The 20,471-nt window shown below is 43.2% G+C and overlaps 1 long non-coding RNA gene across 11 annotated transcripts in view; it reads left to right on the top strand.

Moving 5' to 3' along the window:
• Nucleotides 1–20,471, top strand: part of LOC136309526 (uncharacterized) — a 50,711-nt gene that overhangs the window by 7,774 nt on the left and 22,466 nt on the right. For 3 of the 11 annotated variants that reach the window (XR_010726291.1, XR_010726290.1, XR_010726292.1), the window contains exons 3-6: nucleotides 951–1,092; nucleotides 9,461–9,494; nucleotides 10,686–10,806; nucleotides 19,510–19,702. This is a non-coding gene — a long non-coding RNA (uncharacterized lncRNA). Of the gene's footprint in view, nucleotides 1–950; nucleotides 1,093–9,460; nucleotides 9,495–10,685; nucleotides 10,807–19,509; nucleotides 19,730–20,471 lie in introns of all 11 variants that reach the window. The other 8 variants (XR_010726297.1, XR_010726295.1, XR_010726293.1 and 5 more) reach the window with 6 other exon arrangements.

The following is a 20,471-nucleotide window of genomic DNA, read 5'->3' as shown; positions in this document are numbered from 1 at the left end:
TGAATGTATCAATGAGTTGGACAACAAATCAATGCTTCTCTGTCTCTCCGCACCTTTCTTTCTTAAATTAAAAAAAAAAAAAAGCTTACTTATCTTTCCCACACACACACACGTTGGCTCTTTTTCCCTCTTATCATTTTCTTGTGGTTTCTTTGTTTAAAGGAGAATATTTGCTGGAACTTCCACAGACAATTCCCTCTCCCTCCCCCCAGAGGCCAGTCTGATACTAGGAGACTGTTTCTGACTACTCCTTGGTACACAAAGGGTCTGCTTCTGTAGCAATGGGCCTGGCAGTAGGGAACAGTGTGAGAAACACAGATACCTTTTGCCTTGTCTTTGATGTAGTGGATGGCTGACAGCTCATTTAGGCTGCTAAAACAACTCAGGAAGTGCACGGCTCCCAGCCACTGCTGTCTGAGTGCGATGTCCCTCTCAGACTTTATGGTGTCCACAGGGCAGGAGGAATGGGGAAGGCTGTGAAGGATTGGTTTTGAGATTTGGGGAAGTAGGATTACTGACACTGTCTGTATGTCCGTCTGTGAGTTGATGAGCAGAGAAATTGTCTCCTGGGGTAGGCTGGCTGGAGTGGGAAAAGCTGAGAATATGAGGGCAGAGGCTTAGCCTCTAGTTAGTACACCTACTTTGCTGCTAACATGTTCAGTGTTCCTGGCCAGGCATGTCTCTTCTCTGGGCCTTCCTCCAAAATGCTGAATTGGAGGCTCTGTTCTCAGGGTTCTTCCCTATTTTGCAAATTTTCTTGCTTCAAAGATGCTAAATTATGTTTTTATAGTCCATTTTTTCCTCCATAGACCAGGTAGCCCCATAAAAATCATCCCTTAAAGGTGGCTGGTAACGCGAGCTGGGTGACTGTTTTCCTGAACCCAGTCACCCAGCTGTCACCCAGTTAGAATTTTCATCATGAGGAAGCCCTGGAAACTTCCCTCTTTCAGGTCAAGTGTTCTGAAGGGAGCAGGAGCCAGGATACCACCTCTATGTGCAGATTTCTGTGGAATCAGTGGCTCCTCTACCAGACCTGCTGCACCACCTCACCTCCCTCCAAGAGAAGCTCCTTGAGCTCCACTTTATGTGAAGGTCAGTGTTCTCTGCCTTCAGGCAGTTTCATTCAATTTACCAATTTTTGTTGTTGGGTACTTAGTCTGTGACGGGTATCGTTGGACCCAAAGGAGCACAGGAAACCTGTATGACCTAGTCCTGATCCTGATAGAGTTGATTGATCTGTTGTCGGTAAGCCAACACTTACTTAGAGGACAATTCCACCATGCATTTCCTGTTTCGCCTTTACAACTTTAGAGAATGTGGGAAAAGAAATTACTAAACTAACTAATACATGTGTCTCAAAGGTGATAGTGGAATTCCTTTCTTATGTTTCAGAAAGCCAGCTATGGGGACTTTATTCTGGCAGACTGGCACCTAGCAGTGCCCTCCCTGTAACTGCGTTTGTAGCCATAACAGTAACACCTACTGCTGTTTACGGATGCTCGCTGTGTGAGCCATGCACTGTGGTGGATATTTTACATATAGATTATCTTACTGGAGCCTTTTACAGGAGCGGCACTATTAAAATTTCCATCTTAGATGAAGAAATTTATGTTCAAAAAACAAGTTTTTGGGGGAGCCCATATTCTGACTTGTATCAACTGAGCTCCAACGCCAGGGTGGGCATTCTAGAGACGTTTCCAGCAGTGGCTGACCCTTCAGTTGTAAGGGGTGTTTGCCTCAGCATCTGTGATGCAAATACCCGAAGGGCCCCGGTCCCTGTGGTCCCCACTTCAGCCACTGGCACAATGTCATGAGGAAATCCAACCCTGATGAAACTGATTGCTGAGTTTCTTGGGTCTGGCTTTTAAGGGTTTTGAACTTGGTTCTCTTGCTGCCAGTGCTCCTGCGACCCCGTGCTTCACAAGGCTGTCAGTGCGGGTTACCTGGTCAGCATAGGCAACTTGGCTTCTGGGGTTGACTTCAGTGTTTGCTTATTTTAATTGGATTTAAAAAAGTTTTTCAGTATCTGTTGTGTGTAAGACCTTATGGTACTGATGGGGATATTGGTGTCAAGGGACCAGACATAGTTCTTCTCCTCAAGGAGCTTACAACCTCCAAAAACATTCTTCAAGTCCATATTTCTGGCCCACTTTCCCCTTATATGTTATGCGATAATTTTTGTCAAGTTCATAAAATCTTTCACTAGTATTTTATGGAAATCCTGCCAAGCCTGTTCATCAGAGTTGGGGAACATCAACCTGACTTTGATCGTTAAGGCCAGGAACAACTTTCTACTCTGGGCAGTGGCTCTAACTTTGGGGCCCGGTCCTCTTGCTGATTATTCTACTATGTCATTTCTTTTTTTCCAGCTTTATTGAGATGTAATTAACACATAACAGTGTGTAAAATTAAAGATATATATACATATATTGATTTGACACACTTAACTCCTACCTGTGCTTTTCACTCTGTTCCTCTTCATGCTGCAGGAATGCCCAGGAAGGGCTCTTGCTTTCCTGTACAGGGTCTGTTTCTCTCCAGAGCTGCCCTCATGGGACAGATGATTACCTTCTTTGCTAAGTAGCAAATGAGGAATCCTACCTTGATGTGTCTGGTTGGTCTGGTTCTAGGGGGCTCAGCAGTTTCTAAATTCACTCAAGCCTCAGAGTCCAAGCTGAAATAGCTGGGGGGGGGGGGGGGAAGGGGGGCCAACAGCTCGACAGAACACTGAGAAAAGGGACCAGGTGGGCGGCAACACTTTGCCAACAGAGGCCCCTACCTTCTGGTCTCCATCCCCTATAGTCACCTTCATTTAGTTGGTAAACTTCTGTTATAAAATTTCAATTTGTTATTATGTTTGAAACATACACAGTAAAATAGAAAGAATAGTACAAGGAATATTCATATTTCCACCACCTAGTTTCAACAATAGTTAACATTTTTTATTATTACTTTTATTTGTTTAAGACTTTATTGCCTGACCTGTGGTGGTACAGTGGATAAAGTGTTGACCTGGAATGTTGAGGTCGCCAGTTCCAAATTCCAGGCTTGCCCGGTCAAGGCACATACCAGAAGCAACTATTACAAGTTGATGCTTCCTGCTCCTCCCCGCTCTTTCTCTCTTTCTCTTCTCTAAAATCAATAAATAAAATCTTAAAAAAAAAAGACGTTAGCCCTGGCCGGTTGGCTCAGTGGTAGAGCATCGGCCTGACGTGTAGAAGTCCCGGGTTCGATTTCCGGCCAGGGCACTCAGGAGAAGTGTCCATCTGCTTGTCCACTCCTCCCCCTCTCCTTCCTCTCTGTCTCTCTCTTCCCCTCCTGCAGCGAGGCTCCATTGGAGCAAAGATGGTCCGGGCTCTGGGGATGGCTCCTTGGCCTCTGCCCCAGGCGCTAGAGTGGCTCTGGTCACAACAGAGCAACGCCCGGAGGGGCAGAGCATCGCCCCCTGGTGGGCAGAGTGTCGCCCCCTGGTGGGCGTGCCGGGTGGATCCCGGTCGGGCGCATGCGGGAGTCTGTCTGTCTCTCCCCATTTCCAGCTTCAGAAAAATACAAAAAGAAAAAAAGAAAAAAAGACGTTATTTATTCATTTTAGAGAGGAGAGAGAGAGAGAGAGAAGGGGGAGGTGCAGGAAGCATCAACTCCCATATGAGCCTTGGCCAGAGAAGCCTAGGGCTTTTTGTTCTTTGTTTTTTTGTGACAGAGACAGAGAGAGAAACAGAGAGAGGGACAGATAGGGACAAACAGGCAGGAAGGGAGAGAGATTAGAAACATCAATTCTTCGTTGCAGCTCCTTAGTCTCCTTAGTTGTTCATTGATTGCTTTCTCATATGTGCTTGACTGGAGAGGGGGGAGGTAGGTGGGGGTGGAGGTTACAGCAGAGCAAGTGCCCCTTGCTCAAGCCAGTGACCTTGGGCTCAACCACGGGGTAATGTCTATGATCCAATGCTCAAGCCAGCGACCCTGTGCTCAAACCAGATGAGCCCATGCTCAAGCCAGTGACCTCAGGGTTTCGAAACTGGGTCCTCTGTGTCCCAGTCCGATGCTCTATCCACTGCGTCACCACCTGGTCAGGCAAGCCCAGGGTTTTGAATTGGTGATCTCAGAGTTCCAGGATGAATAGGATTCCAGGAACTCCTTTATAAGGGCTGCTCAGATGGCAGAAACACAGTGCAGGCAGGCAGTTCAGTGCAGGCTTCTTCCTGAAGTGCAGTTTGCATGAAACGCCCTTGTGCAAAATAAAAATAGTTACCTCACTTAATCTAATAACAAGGCTTTGTTAAGATTCTCCATTTGCCCCTAAATATCTGTTGAAGCTGGTTTCTTGAAATGAAGACCCAATCAAGGCTCATGCATTGCATTTTATTTATATTTCTCTCAAATTTATTTTAATCCCGAACAATCACTGCTCATTTTGTAGTGCCTTTGACTTGTAAACCCTGAAAAAGAAGACACCTACCAAGAAGGGCTGCTGGTGACTAACTGAGCTCAGATTAAACACAAAAGAGTCTGGCAGCCACTCCTACACAAGGGCGTTTCATGCAAACTGCACTTCAGGAAGAAGCCTGCACTGAACTGCCTGCCTGCACTGTGTTTCTGCCATCTGAGCAGCCCTTATAAAGGAGTTCCTGGAATCCTATTCAACCAATAGGACTGAGGCTTTTTCCGTACAGCTGGAAGATGTGCAGCTATACCCCCACACCCTATGTACTGACCAATCAGAACGGCTTTATTCTGACCAATCAGGACAGTGTCTTTTGGACCAACGAACTGTGAGGCTTTGGAGCCCTCATTTGCATGTGGGTAGACAAATCAGGGGCCAGGGGAAGGGATTTCTGCCCATATAAGCCCACTTTCCTCTGGCTCTGACCCTTTCTTGGGAAGAGTAAGACCATGTTTTCTTTTCTGACCTGAACACTGGAGATGTATTGCTGGAGCAGAGTGGAGCAAAGCAGTGTAGGCCAGAGCAAACTGGTACAGAATGGAGAGAGCAGAGCTATCTAGCAAGAGAGGTGTCTAGCCTCAAGGCTGGATCACAGTTGTGCTGTTTTCACAGTTGGGCTGTATCAAAATTGAGCAGTTTTTCACTGAATAGTTTTCTTCCTCACCTCACCCCAAATTGGGGATTTCTGTTAGTGTTGAATTGGCACCAACAACTATCTGTTGACAGACTCTTGAAGAGATAGATCAATTCTCATGCATAATAGTCCATATTATGCCCTGGCCGTGTAGCTCAGTTGGTTAGTGCATCACCCCAACACACCAAGGTTGCAGGTTCAACCCCCAGTCAGGACACACACAAGAACCAACCCAGCATGAATAAGTGGGACAATGTTTCTATCTCTCTCTCTCTGCCTTCTTCTCTCTAAAACCAATAAATAAAATTATTTTTAATCTTTAAAAAATATTACATCTTGTGGATTTGTCTGATTATTTTCTTGTGTTATTTAACTTGTTCCTTTATCTGTATGCTTTTTGTAGATTGAAAGATCTTAAAAGCTTGCTCAGATTCTGATTAAAGTGTCTTGGCAAGAATGTGTGGCTCTCTCTTCATCATGGAGGCTCTTTCCAGGGTGGAGGACAGGCAAAGAGGAGGCAGGAGGTGTGCTGGGTGGAGGCCTGGCCTTCCCTCTGTAGGCGACCATACCAAACCTCAGAATGTATGCCAGTATGGAAGGGTTTTCCTTCACCAACTGGGGCTTAATTAGGTGGGCTTGGGCTTAGTACTTGTACTCTAGTTTAAGAGCCTCAGTGCAGGAAGCAGTTGTCCAGAGGACCATGAGCTGCAGCTCCAAGTCGCTCCCAGGAGCTTAGTGACAGCTCTGGCCTCCTTGTCCTGGCTCTGAGTCCTGTGCAGTATGGTGTAATGAAAAAGGGCAAACTCTGGAGACAGATGAAGCTGCGCAATTTGTCAGATTTTTGGTCTTGGGCAAGTCACTTGAACTCTTTGAGCCTTGGTTTCCCTATCTGTGAAATGAGCACTGTAATTATCCTACTTACCAGAGGAGTTTTAGGGATTAGCACTAAGGGACCAGAGACACCTGGCATACGGGTGGGTGCTCAGTAGGTGGAAGCTAATGTTAATAAATAAAGCTTTGGGCACAGTAATAGGCCAATAGCTAGTACTTGAGGCTGCCCCCTTTATACTCCAACAATAGGATCACTGAATACTTATTCCCCCAGGTGTTGGGGTGGGGTGAGCTCAAAGCAGCTATAGCCTTCCTAACATAAGGGACTATTAATTCTCTAATTAAAGCAAGCCAGTGGGTGAAGGCTAGCAGCAAACAAAACCATTTCAGAGGTCTTCAGAGCTGGCCATCAGTATTTGGTTATGCAGGGTGACCTGTTAATTTAATCCAGGATTGCTGTTGAAAGTGTGCCTGCTGTCGCAAGGTCCGTGCCTTTGTCATGTGTTTCCTTGGTTAACCTCATTGTCTTTTGTAATACAGTTCTTAGGGCATATAATTTGCACATAAACTCTAAAGTTAAGATGAAGAAGAACCCATCTCTTGAGAGTTACAAACAAACAAACACCAACATTAAAGGGTTGAAAATAGCTTTATGCATGAGAAACCCACCTCAAATATGGTTAGACTTGAGCAATGCTGGAAGCCAGGGAATTATCCTAATGTTGGCAACAGGATTCCTAACGAGTCTTGTCAGGATGCTTTTGGTTTCAAATAACAGAATGTGTAACTAGAAGTGGCCTAAGAGTAGGGCTCATCCTATCTCATGTAACAAAGTCGTGTTTCTCAGGAAGCTCAGATTTAGGCTTCCTTTTCCTTAGGAACTCAAGGAGGGTTGATATGTCAACCAATGGTAGCTGGCGTCAATTCAACACCACCAGAAATTCCTAATTTGGGATGTGGAGAAGAAGGAAACTTTATCTGGTGCAAACAGCTTACTTGTGATACAGCACAGCTGTGTGACCAGCAGGGCTATGGAACAGCTCAGTGGTGTTACAGCTCAATTTTGAAGCAGCATGGTTGTGAAGTGGCTCTGGGGTGAGGTGGCCCTGGGGCCAGGCCCCTCTCCAGCTGTATAACTCTGTCTGCTCTGGTCTGCTCCACCTGCTCCAGTCCAGTCCACTCCACTTTGTCCTGCGCCAGTCTTCAATGTTTCAGCTAGCTGGGGAAACACAATCTTCAGCAGAAAAGGAAAGGCACTCTCCAAGCTGGAGGGGAGCTGACTTACATAGAACTTCCCACCTTGGTCCCTAATTGGTCTGTTCTTATGCAGATGAAGACTCCAAATCTCCTAGTTTGATCCTGTCCAAAAGGGACTATCTGATTGGTCAGAAGACAGTTGCTCTGATTGGTTGGTGAAAATGCTGGTGGGGAGGGAATATAGCTTCATATCTCTGATTGGATGGGGAAAGCCTCAATCCTATTGGTTGAAATACAATTCAAGAACTCCTCAATAAAGGCTAGCTCAGGTGGCAGGAACCCAGTGCAGGCAGGGAATTTAGTGCAGGCTTCTCCTTGAATGCTGTTTGTATAAAAGGGCCCTGCATAGAAACGGTTGCTAGGCTTTTTTTTCTTTTTTTTTTTAAATCTGACCCCAGTTAGTTACCAGTCTTTCTTGGTAGGTATCTTCTTTCTCAGGATCCACAGTTAGAATTCTTCTGTTCCTGTTGTTAAAGCCATATTCATGCCGAATCAATGTTTTTGATGAACTGCTAGTATCCTTTGGAAGTCAAACACCAGAAACACAGGGAAAGTTAAATGAGGGTGCTGTGACCTGACAGTCTCCTCCATGCAGTTAGTTTTTCTGTTGGTCTCTAGCAGTGGCCTATGTGTTAAGATGAGCATTAGCTTGGGGCCAGCTGGAGTTCTAGGGCCCCCAGGTATGGGCCAGCTTGCACTTGTTATCTCCACTTGTTTGATTTTGCTCTTGGATCTCCATTCCATCCCAACAAATGCCTCTAAAAAGGTCATGGGACATTCACTTTCCCAGTGCAAGGAAATTCTATCTTCCTTGGTTCTGACAGGTTTTGAAGATATTTCGAACCTGAAATGAAGGTACTTTGACCATTACTAGGAACGAGTCACTACCCCGTGGACTTCTGTGCATAGAGGGGAGGGAGGTCCCACCCAGGGGAGCCTTCAGCATACCTGAGAGACCAGGCAGCAGAAATCCCCAACCTACCTGTATAGCCATGAATTGAGGGTAAAAACAGAGGGTCTTTCAGAGGAGTGTTGTGGGGTTGGAGAGTGATAGGACAGCCTCCCTGCACTCCCAGAGCAATCTGGGTCCTAGCCCTGGAAACTATGAGGAGAGACTATGTGTCAGGCTGGACAGTTTGTTTGTTCTGGTTCCCAGTGCCCTGTCCTCTCGCTGTCTAATTCTATAGGCTCCTGCCTGATCTGTGGTGGCACAGTGGGATAAAGCGTCAACCTGGAACACTGAGGTCGCTTGTTCGAATCCCTGGGCTAGCCTGATCAAGGCACATACGGGAGTTGATGCTTCCTGCTTCCCACCCCTTCTCTCTCTTTCTCCTCTCAAAAATAAATAAAATCTTAAGGAAAAAAAAAAGATTTTAGTTCTATAGGCTTCTTCCTCTTTCCTCCTCCTTCCTTCCCTTCCCATATCCTGTCAGCTGATGCCCTGTGCCTCCTAAACCAACCAGGGGATCATGACCAGCAATTGAACACTGCCAGAGGGTTGAGAGACCTGGAGTAAGGTGGGAATGGGATGCAGGTGTGCGCTCCATTGTCCTGTCCTCTTTTTTTTTTTTTTTTTGACAGAGACAGAGAGAGTCAGAGAGAGGGACAGATAGGAACAGACAGGAAAGGAAAGAGATGAGAAGCATCAATTCTTTGTTGCTGCACCTTAGTTGTTCATTGATTGCTTTCTCATATGTGCCTTGAATGGGGGGCTCCAGCAGAGCAAGTAACCCCTTGCTCAAGCCAGCGACCTTTGGACTCAAGCCAGTGACCATGGGGTCATGTCTATGGTCCCACGCTCAAGCCAGTGACCCCGTGTTCAAGCTGGTGAGCTCACGTTCAAGCCAGCGACCTCGGAGTTTCAAACCTGGGTCCTCTGCATACCAGTTCAACACTCTAACCACTGTGCTACTGCCTGGTCAAGCTGCCCTGTCCTCTTGAAAGTGCTCTGTCATCCATGTCTGCAGAGGGGATGGGGAATCCATTTTCTCACTCACCCCCAGGGGTGGAAAACTGAGTGGAGAGAGTTTTCAGTTCGTATTTTGTGGTGGGTGGTGGTTGGGACTATGGTGAGCAGAGCAAGACCCACAGTCGTCTTGTGATTTTAGAAACTTGAAATGAAACTGGTGATCTTGAGGTGTCCATGTGATTGAGGCTTTCCGACCAGCTTTTACTGTCTGAAACAGAAAAAACTGTAGTGTGAACAATGGCTCAGACTAATGAATACTTCAGTCTAAGTGATTTATCTGTTGTCTCCCTGCTGCCTCATTGATCTTCCTCATTCCGAATTCCAACAGCAATTGAAGTCTGTGCCACACAATTTAGACGCAGGTATGTATTGCCTATGGTGTTCCTGTTGTCTCATAGGAACTTGTGTGCCCTCCCCAACAAAAAGTACAAGCTCTTTCAAGACTGGCATCAGGTCTGTCTTGTATTCCTTTTATTATTATTATTATTATTTTTAAATTTATTGACTTTTTAGAGAGAGAGGAAGAGGGAAGGAGAGAGAAACATCAACTTGTTTTTACACTTTAGTTATGTATTCATTGGTTGCTTCTTGTATGTGCCCCAACCAGAGATTGAACCCACAACCTTGGCTCAATGTGGACAAGGCCCTAACCAACTGAGCTACCGGGCCAGGACCTGGGATTTCCTTAATGTCTGCCACTTAACAAATACTTCTTGATTAGGTCAGACGATACCTGCACTGTGCTGAGGCCTGGTCTCTCATCTTTTATGGTTTTACCTTCCCAACGCATGGCCCAGAGTGGTACACAGTAAATGGTTTCTACATGGAGAACTGATTTTTTTTTCTATTCACAAAGGAAAGGATGGAACTTTCTGAAACCTTGTGGGAGCAATTTGAATCTAAACTTATTTGTTGATTCTAACCCATCTCTGCATTCTCTCCACAATCACTCCCTTTAGCTAGGGTTAGTGCTCCTTACTCGGTTTGTGCTGTACCCCTCAGATCGATACATTGAAACCCCTAATCCTCAGCGCTTTTTTTATTTTTTGTATTTTTCTGAAGCTGGAAACGGGGAGAGACAGTCAAACAGACTCCCGCATGTGCCCAACCGGGATCCACCTGGCACGCCCACCAGGAGGCGACGCTCTGCCCACCAGGGGGCGATGCTCTGCCCCTCTGGGGCGTCGCTTTGCTGCGACCAGAGCCACTCTAGCGCTGGGGCAGAGGCCAAGGAGCCATCCCCAGCGCCCTGGCCATCCTTGCTCCAATGGAGCCTCGGCTGCGGGAGGGGAAGAGAGAGACAGAGAGGAAGGAGAGGGGGAGGGGTGGAGAAGCAGATGGGCGCTTCTCCTGTGTGCCCTGGCCAGGAATCGAACCTGGGACCTCTGCATGCCAGGCCAACGCTCTACCACTGAGCCAACCGGCCAGGGCCTCCTCAGCACTTTAGACAGCAACTGTAATCGGAGATTAGACCATTAAAGAGAAAATTCAATTAAAATGAGGCTTTTAAGATGAGTCCCCACCTGATCTGATATCTGTCCTTATGAGAACAGGACATTTGGACATTTGGACACAGACGCCGGGTGCACGTGCACAGAGGATAGCTCAGTGAGGACCTAGAGGGAAGGCGCCATCTCTAAGCCATGGAGAGAGGCCTCAGGAGAAACCAAACTGGTAAACCCTTTGGTTTTAAATTTTTCACCTCCAGAACTGTGAGAGATAAGTTTCTGTTGTTTAAACCACCCAGTCTGTGGTATTTTGCACAGCAGTTCCAGCAAACTAGTAGAGGAGTTGCAATCCCTCAGAAGGGAAGTAGCTTCCATCATAGGGTCAAGGCCCAAGCTCTCTGGAAGTTCTCCTCTGTCGTGTGTCCACACCTGCTTGAGGTCCCCAACAAGTACTGCTGTCCAGCTGTGCCCTGGGTTTGCTCCTTCTGATACTGCCCTCAAACAAACCAGAAAAAGTGTTTCTGTCTCCATCCAGAATTCTTCACATCCTGGCCTCGCTAAACCTTTTCCTAGGCTCTCACACTCTGTCCCCATACCTGCGTCACTCATATGAAAAAACAGATGAGACATAATGGGCAAAAGATCAAAAGGTGACCAGTGAGTGGAGGCCTGTTCAGGCCACTGGAGAATGGCCCATTTGTCTAAGAGCTCCAGCAAGAGGCCTGGGCCCTGTGAACAGTGCTGGGCAGACTGAGCCACAATTTGATCCCCAGAGCCCTTTCTTTTGTCTGTCAGACTCTGTTCTTCCTTAATCTCCCACAGGCACCTGGGAAAGCTGTTTCCTCAACTAGTTCCCACTTCCCAAGGTCAGCTGCATCACACTCTGCTGATTCCTACCTCACTGTGTAGAATCTGTACTGAGTACACAAACACCTGTTAGGTGCTTAGAGACATTTTACAGTGAGTGATTGTAGGCACCTCTTGGGCCTGCTTTGTTTGTGATCTGGAACAATGTTTCTAGTGGGCCTTTAACTGACAGAGAGCCACACTGCTAAGCATGGACTATACCACACTCGGCTCAGTGCCCCTCCCAGCGTGGCCCACGGGGTGTTCATGAGCTGTCTGCAAGCATGGTGCAACAGCTAACTCTCCCTCATCACCTGCCAGGTTTGTCTAACATAGCAGGGGACACTAGCGCTATGTTTGTACTTATTCTTGAGACTTTGTGGCCGTTAGGACATGTCTTAGACCCTCTCCATCTTCTAAAATGCCTCTCTTCTCTCTCTCTAACAATTCCATCCCTCGACCTAGCTATTTAAAGGAAGGTGGTATACAGGCTAGGGCATGTAATGGTTCACAGTCATGAGCATGCATCAGAGTTCTCGGGGGGGGGGGGGGGTTCCTTGAAGCACAGATACCTGGGCATCACCCCAGAGTTCCTAGTCAATAGGTCTGGGAAGAGTTTAAGATTGTACATCTCTAATTAGTTTAAAGGTGATGCTGATAAGTCCAGACCTGGGCCTAGGCTTTGAGAACCACTGGGCATTTGATTTTCCCACACCTTTATGAACATTCTCCAGTGAACAGATCAGGGTTGCAGATAGAAGTTTACACAATAGAACCAACAACAGGTGTTTGGCCCTAGTTTGTCCAAAAATGTAGATGGTACTGAGCCTGATCTTTTGCAGGCCTCTGAAGTGGAATAATCCATTGCATGGTCTTGGATGAAAACACAGCCAACAAGAAAAGAATGTTTTGCCAAGAGAATTGTTTTGTGACTTGAAGGCGGGTCACTGAAACAGGTCTATGTGACTGAAGGCAGTTGCTGGACTTTTTTCTCAGTAAAACATTCTCATAAGATTTTTGTTTCTTTCAAGGTTATCCCGTGAGATAAAGAGAGGAATGTTGTGGGAACCATAGAAGCAATAGCAATTAATGCCTTTTGATATTATATTGTTATTAAGCTATCATGCAGGTATACTCCATGTATCTTTAAGTAAAAGTTATGCTTGATGTTATGCCAATTTCTCAGTAAACAAGCTTTTTGAAGTCTTGTGAATAAAAATAGGACACAGTGTGAACTCAGAGCCATTTGTCTGAGCGAGCAGTGGTCCTTTGCTAGTCCATAATGATTTCGTCTGCTGATCTCTCTCTCTCTCTGCACCCCCAACTCATAACAACATTTGGTGCCCAACGTGGGGCCTTAAGAAGAGATTAGGAACATCGGAACCCCGAAAGGGTAAGTTGGATGTGCTATGTACATGAAACTTTTGGAAAACTAGCAAAGTCATGGGATATTCCCATTCATTATTGGACAATGATGTACAAGTTTTAAAATCCCTTTTAAAAGGGTCTGGGATTCAGATAAAAGACAAAGTTTTGTTACATTTTTTAAATGCTATTCAGAAACATTGTTATTGGTATACTCTTGAGCATCATAATCAATTGAATTTGAATGTTTGGCAACAAGTAGGAAAATCTTTTTGCCATGCTCATCAGCACAGAGATCCACTCGATGCTGAAATGTGGGCTGCTTATAATCTTATTGCTACAGACCTTGGCCCTTTGCAATCAGATGGAGATTCTGTTAAAGGCCATCCACAGGCTTTCATCCCTCTTTCTTAAAAAATGAGGGAGCCCCTATGGATGATGTTGCCTGTCTAAAACATTTATTAAATAAACTACAATTTACACTGGAACAACAGGAGATTGGAAATCAATAAACTGCTTATCCTGTTCAAAAGCAAGATATATGTGAGCCTACGGCTCCTCCAATTCAAGGTCAAGAATTAATTAGTACTGGCAGGGGAAGGATTTTTCAATTCCCTGAAATCTCTGAAATGCAACAGATGCTTGTGCATTATGATGATTTAGAATATAATTCTAGTAATTTTTCTGCATCTATTTTTCCCATTATTTGACAGCCTTTTCCTCTTAATGCTCCAGATCCTGGGGGAGGGCATAATATCCAATTTGACCAAATTAAATTTACTTTCTTAAAGCTAGTCAAACAATCTGTTGCTACGTATGAACCTCAATCCTCATATGTTCAAAGTCTTATCTATTCCTATTGTAATGATCATTTAATGATTAAGGAATCATTTAATGATTCCTTTGGATTGGGATTTACTTGCTAGTATGGTTTTGGAACCAGGACAATATTTAGAATTAAAATCTTGGTGAAGAGAGGAGGCTCTTCAAATATCTCGCATGAATGCCAGAAATAATCCCCCGGGAGCTACTTTTGAAATATTCATCGGCATTGGCGCTTATGCAGCTGTGGGACAACGAACTGGTTATACTGATGCTGTTATAGCTCAGATTAAATTGCTTGTCTTAAAGCCTGGATGAAGATCACTGGAGTTAGACACAAGGAAGAAAAGCTTTCAGCTTTAAATCAGTTGGTACAAATTCAATTAGAATTAGGATATATAGAAGAATCATGAAGTCCTTAGAATTCTCTAGTCTTTGTAATAATAAAATAAATAAATACTGATTTTCTTTGGTGTTTTAGCTATGGTCCTCTGAACTATCATTTCTTTCTTACTCTTTGTCTGAAAACTGAGGCGGGGGACATGTGTTGGATCTGACTATAGAAAATATCCCAGCAGCTGCCAAGAGAATTTTCTTGGGGAAATTTTGTTTAGTCTCATCCATTGTCAGTCCCTCTGTCAGAAAATGCCCTGATTAAAACCAGGCAGTCATCTTTCTAGTCTGCCTGTGCTCTGAAATCATGGGTTTCTCTTTGGTTTGTCTGGTCTGGTTTGTTTGATTCTAATTTCTGTTTAGTTTTGGTTTAATGTCTAAAATGTGATTTTTAAGGCCTGAATTAAGTGTTTACATACAAAAATTTAAAATGCCAGCTTTTATATTGAAAAAATAGTTTCATCCATATATTTTTTGCTTTAAAATTAGAAATTATAAGGAGCACTCATTTAAATTTAAATTGAATAGAATATGGATTCTTAAGACTTTCTAATTTGGTTAATAAATTGTAAGGTATATTCAAAGTTTGAAATCAAATAAGAATTCAAATATTAGGATTAATTAAAATTATGTTATACTTGTGTTTCTGTGTTGAAAATTGTCTTGTTTGTGTGTAAAATATGCTCAAATTTGTAAAACTAAGGAATTAAGTAAAATTAAGTCATTTTAAGAATTTATCTCAAGCTGCTTCAGACAGTTGGCTGCTTGTAAGGCAACATCCTGAAAAAGGAGGCACTGAGGAAAGCGGGAATTTAGTTTCTCTGATGCCCTATAATAGACTTAACAATACAAAAGACTTTTATATATAGAAGCTAATGCATCTGTTATTACTAAGCAACATTAGTTTTCTTTTTAGCCCACTTAGGCAGTAGTCACTAAACTGCATAGCTTAGGGAAAGTCCCTAACAAAGCTCTAAAGTTTTTTTACAATAGGAAAATAACAAGGGTCATTTGGCCTCTAATAAAGAAAAACATTTATCTTATAAATAATTAAAAGAGCAACTTTTAAAATTACAGTCTAAACTCTCTGACAGGAAGTTTTTTATACTCACTATGACCAAATTTCTGTCAAAGCTCTTAAAGAGTTAAAAACGACTTGCTCCCAGTATAAAGCTGTCTTTATACGCAGGAACTGCTATCCTCCTTCATGGACTCTGAATGTTTTATTTCAAAAAATTTAGAAATATTAGCTTAGACTGTCCTTTCAACAGCGAAAGAGTTACAATTTATGACTTAGTAGGAGAATCAAGCTTGTATTCAAGCTAATCAAAATACTAATGCTAACCCTCTTATTAATATTACACAACATAAACTTTTTAGATAGACAGTTTGCTAATTTATAACAGCAATGTAGGCAAAATGTAGGAGTGAGGATTTGCTCTTATCTCCACAGATACGGGAGACCAGTAGATACCTTCCCGAAAAATGAAGCTTTGGCATAAGTTGGAAATAGAAAAAAGGGAAATTTGACAATTAAATAAACTTACTCAGGAGGCAAAAATTTTTTTAATTAAGACTAAGACTTCAAAAAACATCTTTGACTCTGCTTCTAACAATACTAGCTGTTGTGTCTATAATAATAAGCAGAACTAATTATTCTTACTAAGTTTATATTACTTAAATAATCAATGTTGAATAGCCCGACACTGTATCAACATTATGTAAATCAACCTTTAGAAAAAATTCATTAAAAATATCCTCAATCTGGCCCTGGCCGGTTGGCTCAGCGGTGGAGCATCGGCCTGGCGTGCGGGGGACCTGGGTTCGATTCCCAGCCAGGGCACATAGGAGAAGTGCCCGTTTGCTTCTCCACCCCTCCCCTCCTTCCTCTCTGTCTCTCTCTTCCCCTCTCGCAGCCAAGGCTCCATTGGAGCAAGGATGGCCCGGGCGCTGGGGATGGCTCCTTGGCCTCTGCCCCAGGTGCTAGAGTGGCTCTGGTCATGGCAGAGCGGCCCCCCGGAGGGGCAGAGCATCGCCCCCTGGTGGGCAGAGCGTCGCCCCTGGTAGGCATGCCGGGTGGATCCCGGTCGGGCGCATACGGGAGTCTGTCTGACTGTCTCTCCCCATTTCCATCTTCGGAAAAATACAAAAAAAACCACAAAACATCTCAATCTTTAATAATCCATTATATAAATGACATATTAATAACTTGAAAAAATAATACTGAACTTTCAGTCATCCTTAAAAATGCTTCTGAAACCTTAAATCAATGTAGTTTAATTGTAGTTGAAGACAAAATTCAAACATCCTGTCTTATTAACATTGTTACTAATTCACAATATGTAGAACATACAATTAAACTTATAGAAACTGTTTATATTTTAAATAATAATTCTAGATTGCACAAATTGTTTCAAAAGTTACAACTTTTATTGTAGGAACAAAATTTGCCTGTCTATATAACTCACATTTGTTCTCAAACAGCTTTACCAGGACCTATGTCTACTATAAATAATAAAATTAATCAATTACTCATTAAATCAATAGAAATAGCTACTAAATTTCATACAAAGACTCATACAAATAAAAAAGGTTTAATACAAAAATTTAAAATAACTAGGCAAGAATCTTGGAGTAATGTTGAAAACTCTCCTCAATATAGTATTATAAATGCTCCTCCATTACCGAGAGGAATGAATTCTAGAGGGCAACACAGTAATAACCTATAGCAAATAGATATTACTCATATTTCTTCTTTTAGAAAACTATCCTATGTATACTGTTTTATTAATATTTAATCTTCCTTTCAATAGGCCATACCTATGCCTAGAGAAAAGGCTGACTGTGTCATTCAACATCTTACTGAAGCTTTTAATGTTATATGCATTCCTAAAGCAATTAAAACTGACAATCGCCCTGGCCGGTTGGCTCAGTGGTAGAGTGTCGGCCTGGCGTGCAGAAGTCCCGGGTTCGATTCCCGGCCAGGGCACACAGGAGAGGCGCCCATCTGCCTCTCCACTCCTCCCCCTCTCCTTCCTCTCTGTCTCTCTCTTCCCCTCCCGCAGCCGAGGCTCCATTGGAGCAAAGATGGCCCGGGCGCTGGGGATGGCTCCTTGGCCTCTGCCCCAGGCGCTAGAGTGGCTCTGGTCGCAACAGAGCGACGCCCTGGAGGGGCAGAGCATCGCCCCCTGGTGGGCAGAGCGTCGCCCCCTAGTGGGCGTGCAGGGTGGATCGGGTCAGGCTCATGCGGGAGTCTGTCTGACTGTCTCTCCCCGTTTCCAGCTTCAGAAAAATACAAAAACAGAAAAAAAACACACACAAAAAAACCTGACAATAGTCTGACCTATACTTCTGCTAAATTTTAACAATTCTTAGCATTTTAGAATATTAAACATACTACTGGAATTCAATATAATCCACAAGGACAAGCGATTATTGAACGTAGTAATTGCACTCTGAAAAATATGTTACTTAAACAAAAAGCAGAGAGAAGAAAGGAGATTATCCCCTAGAATTATGTTACACAAAACAAAGATTTATTTACTTTAAATTTCTTAAATACAGGAGAAGATAATTTGACAACTGCAGACAGACATTGGACTAAAAATAACAGTTCTAAGATTAATCAACCTGTGCATTATAAAAGTGAGTTGGATCAATAGGTACCTAGTGTAGTACAACATTGGGGAAGAGGGTTTGCTTGTGTCATTGCAGAATCCGGTGAAGTCCTTTGGAGTCCTGCTCGCAGAATTAAACTAACAACATGAATAAGAACAATAGATTCTTTCCATATCTGCCCATTGCTGATATGGAAGAAATGAATTTCAAAAGAAGAATCTTAAAGGTGCTGCTGCTTGGTATTGAAAGGCTAAAATACCAAGTTGAGGTCAACTTAAAAAACTGACCTTTAATGGTAAAATAATGCTACAAACTACTAAAAAAGAAGAAAATGCTACTAACCTGTTTTTAGCAACGATTGCTTTGGTATCAATTCTGGTAAGTAGAACTGAAAATTTTAGTTATTAGGCATATGTCCCTAATCCTCCATTAAGTGGAGCTATTCATTAGGAAAATAGTGCCTTTCTTATTTTTGTTAATAACTCTAATTAGCTTCCAGAACCTTTTAATGATAGAGGTCCCTTAGCACCTTCGGAAGAAGGCACGAAATTAGAAAATTATAGTTTAAACATAGAGGCTCAAACTTGGCTCTCTATTGTCAAAAATAACAGTAAAGAAAAAAAACCATTTGTTACAAGGATATAGATTTAAAAGTAATACATCTGTACATAAAATGTTATAGATTAAAGCCCTCATAGCTCCGCCCAAGTTAAAGGGCAGGGTGCTGATTTAAGGTGGCATAAGAACAATGGTTTAATTACAGCTGGTGATCAAGGTAATCATATTATCATATGGCATAGAGGAGGGATGTCACCTCAAGCTCCTCATAAAATTTGGTCCTATACAATATCATTTGTGGAAAGTAGCCATGGCATTTAAACATATATCAGCATAGAAAGGAAAAATCTAGAGAAATTATCCTTCTAATCATATTATGTTAATCTTTAAGAAAAATGAAACACATTTTATATCTGCTTGTGTTAGATTGCCTTATATGTTTATTATAGGTGAAACCAAATAGACAGTTGAAAATTATTCAATAACTTGCAATAAGTGTGCTTTTTATACATGTATTAACTCTTCTATTCTTTTTAATAAAAATAGTCAAAGTCTTTACATTTTAAGAACCTGAACAGGGTTTTGAACCAATGACCTCAACATTCCAGGTTGACTCTCTATCCACTGTACCACCACAGGCCAGGTTCTCATTCCCTGTTTTTTTTCCACCCAATTCCTCACCCATCCTTACCAGCTAACCACTATTTTCTATTTTTGTGTATTCTTCCAGAGTTGGTTTTTATAAACATGGTCACAAATATGAACACTGTTCTTCTCCCTATTTACACCAGAGGTAGCATACTGTACATGCCTGTGCTTTGATTTTTCTCTTTTTCTTTTCTATCATTTAAAAAAATTTCTTGATTTTTAGAAAGAGAGGAAAGGAAAAGTGAGAGAGAGAGAAACTTCAATTTGTTGTTTCACTTATTTATGCATTCATTGGTTGATTCTTGTATGTGCCCTGACCAGGAATTGAACTCTCAATATTGGGGTATCGGGACAACGCTCTAATTAATTAATCTATCTGGCCAGAGCCGCATTTTTTATTTTTAAAATTAAATGTAATTTGGAGATATTTTTCTTACAGTTCATAGGGAAAGTTCTTCCTCTATCTCCATAAAGCCTAGTACTTCTTAAATGGGTGCTATAATTTACTTACCCTGTCTCCTGTTGATGGACTGCTGATCTGTTTCCAGTATTCTGTCACATAATCAATAGCTGTCAGTGGCTAACGTCATACAAATGTTATTTTTTCATGTGACCACTGGTTTGTTTTTTTTCAGGTTCTAACATCTCTAAGGTTAATGACAAGTTAGCTTGATGACAGTCTCCATAGGCGGTTTGGTGGCCCGGAAACAGAGGCTTGAGCTTCAATTTGTGAATCTGCATCATTGTCGTACCTGGCTGGTTTCAGCTCCTTCAGAAGCACCATCTGCTTTTCCGCAGGACCTCTGAGCACCCTGCACATCCTGGCATTGCTTCCCCACACTCCACATCTCCAGGGTGCTACTAACCTCAAGGTGATGTGAGTTATGCCACCAGGGAGGGTAAGCTGCCACCCTCTGACCAACCCACTCTGTTCCACCCTGTTACTGTGATTAGAAGGACATTCCGTTTCAGGTCCTCCACTATTATTCCCTCTGATCCTGTGGTTGGTGTTCATGCTCTTACTCTAAATGCTCACTTCCTTTGCCACCCTGGATGTCTCTGGCTTCCTGGCCAGTCCCTCCTTCTTTCATACCTTCTCTGAGTTTTCTTCAGTTGTCTGGAGAAGATACATAAGCTGGTTGTTCTTCACCTGCAATAGTAAATTCAGCTGACCTCAGGGCTTGGGTTCTCAAGGCACATACCTTGGGCCTCTTGCCTTAAGTTAATTTCCTGTCCAACTTCCCCCTCCCGTCCACCTCTCTGAACAGCCAGCTCACCTCTGCCCCTTCCTATTTGGTTCTGCAGAGGCCTTGACTTCCAGCTTCCTTGTGAGACAGAAGTGATTGAAGCCTCTTAAATAGTTCTTGGCAGGAAAGGTGGGGGGGTTGTTCATTTCTTCAGGTTCTGATGACTCATAAGCAACGGACTGTCGCAAAAAAAAAAAAAAGTCACTATTACGAATTGCTAATGACTCCAGGCAGAAGTCATGGTACACTCAGTATTGGACAGTCTTCCATGCCAGGGAGGGGCAGGGCTGCCAGCTAAGTCATGGTCAGGGGCTAGAGGAGAGCAGACTGGGAAGCAAAGATGGAGGCTGGCAATGGGGAAGGTCAGAGCAAGACGAGCAGTAGGCCTAATGCA

Source organism: Saccopteryx bilineata, chromosome 6 (assembly GCF_036850765.1).
Source record: "Saccopteryx bilineata isolate mSacBil1 chromosome 6, mSacBil1_pri_phased_curated, whole genome shotgun sequence".
Lineage (NCBI taxonomy): Eukaryota > Metazoa > Chordata > Mammalia > Chiroptera > Emballonuridae > Saccopteryx > Saccopteryx bilineata.
Note: the sequence above shows the minus strand (reverse complement) of the source record. Positions and strands in the feature narration are given on the sequence as shown.